The sequence below is a fragment of the Alligator sinensis genome, unplaced genomic scaffold (assembly GCF_000455745.1).
Source record: "Alligator sinensis unplaced genomic scaffold, ASM45574v1 scaffold18_2, whole genome shotgun sequence".
Classification (NCBI taxonomy): domain Eukaryota; kingdom Metazoa; phylum Chordata; order Crocodylia; family Alligatoridae; genus Alligator; species Alligator sinensis.
Window position 1 is genome coordinate 574,113 of NW_005842281.1, and position 2,194 is coordinate 576,306.

A 2,194-nucleotide genomic window follows, 5' to 3' on the forward strand; every position below is an offset into this window, starting at 1 on the left:
GGGAGGAGTTGGTAGACTAGCTGGGAGAAGCTGCCTGGTCAGGGACCTGCAGAGGGAAGTCCTCTGTTTGGGCTGAAATGGTTTAAACATTTTAAAATTCTTTGGCCAGAGTGGTAAATCAAGAATAAACAACTCCATTTAAATCCATGAAATGACATTGTTTTAAATGAGATGAGTTAGGTCCCTGTCAACTTCCCGAAACAGAAATATGGACAACTGAAATGTAGTTAATTTTCTAAGTCTAATCATTCCTTGCTTTTTTGTGCAAAGACTGTTTATCAGGTGTCAGTTGTTCTCAATGCTTAGTTATTTTTCTTTTTTTTGTAATCAGCATACTTTTACACTGGAGTTAATCTGAGACTGCTAAACTTTGAACATTTGGCCACTATCCACTTGCATGATTGTTAAATTACTTAGCTGTTAGATTTCTACACATGGGAAGAGGATCCTGTAAACACCTTCAAAACCATTTCACTGTTCTGCTTCAAATATCTCCTTATGCCTCTCCTCTGCTGTGCTACCTGCACAAGTTTGACAGTAGTTAGGCAGCTATTGTGCTGAGACTTCTGGCTCTCATACTGGCTTATATTGTTTCATTGCTCTGTCTTGCTTTATCCCTAGATTTAGGAGCTCTTCATGGCAAAGACCTTTTAATACTTTTTTTCTTCTTTTTTAAGTTTTTAATGCAATAAAGTTCTGGTTCATGACCAATGCTCCTAGGTGCTATAGAGATAATAAATATGCCAAAATATTCATAATAATCCAATGGTTAGAGGTGAAAGTTCCCTTGTTGTTATCCATCCTTTGTGCCACATCTTCTGCCTTAATGGTGTGTTGTTGTTGTTTTTTTAATTTTGTCATAAATATATTTTCTGGAGTATTTTCTTTCATGGAGCCATCCTTGTTGAAGTGGAAATTTAAGAGACCTGTTGACATAAATATAAAAGACTTGTAGAGCTATCAAGTAGGTAGTATATTTCAAGAAGTGTTATATGAAATCTAGAGTGAGACCAAAACACAGGGAAAATAAACTTTCTTCTGTATCAAGGTCTTCTAGTGTCTGTTCTGAATAATAGTGCATCTTATCCTAATCTCTTTTCCCCATCAATTCTTCTTCTGTGACAGGATTGTGTTCGCTGACACTACCAGCCATTGACTGCAAAATTTTAAAAATGGAAAAAAAATCTGTTGGATGGCCACTTTAGAGCCTTTACTGTATTAAAATAAAACAAAACTGGATTCATTTTACTGGTATTGACAGCCCCCCCCATGTTGGAAATTAGGTCCAAGTCTACAAATATAAGGTTCATAGATACTTTTATTTAATTTAAAATAATGCATGTATAATTATAAAATGTAGGCAAGGTTCTTTGGGTAGATGTGATATATTTTATTAGATTAAGTAAATAGTTGGAAAAATTGTTCCTTGCAAGCTTTCAGGCACAAACACCCTTCTTTAGGCATAGGGAGAATCTGTTGGTCTTTTAGAATGTAAAATTTATATTTACATTTAAAGATCTACATTCCAAAAGCTCAAGAAACCTTTCAGCTGATCTACAGGCAAACCCATCCCATTGTTATGTACACAAAATGGTTTATTAGAGATAGGCCTGTGATCAGTTTGATTCTTATCTGGCTTCTGTGGTCTTTAGTCCAGCTCTTTAACATGCCTTTAGGATGAAAAGCATTTATCCCATGGCACTACATGAGAAAACTAGTTTTATGTAGAATAGGGTTGTCTAACTGGGTTTGCCACATGGAGGCATCAGTGAGGGGCTTGTATGATGGGATGGGCTCATGCTGCTTTTGTGGTAACAGTGGGCAACTGCCCGTGTAGTAAACTGGACAAATGAAGGGTTCAGAAACCCAGAAAGCTTTGAGTAAGCTCTCAGCAACATGTCAATTGCCCCTTACTGATGCTTGGCATACGCCTTAGTGACAGGGTAACTGAAATGCCCTGTCATGAGAACAGCAGGGGAAAAAAGGACAAAAGAGACAAACTTACCTGGAGAAGCCGGAGAAACCATGGCAAGCCTGGGTGGGAGAAAAGTTGCATCCCAAGCAATTAAAGGAACCAGCTGGGGTTGCAACAGATTAAAGGCTGCTGTGGCAAACCCAGCTGTCAGGGTTCAAGCCTGGGAGGAGGAAAATGGTACGATCAAAGGGAAGAAAGAAAAACTGTGCTGAGGAGGGA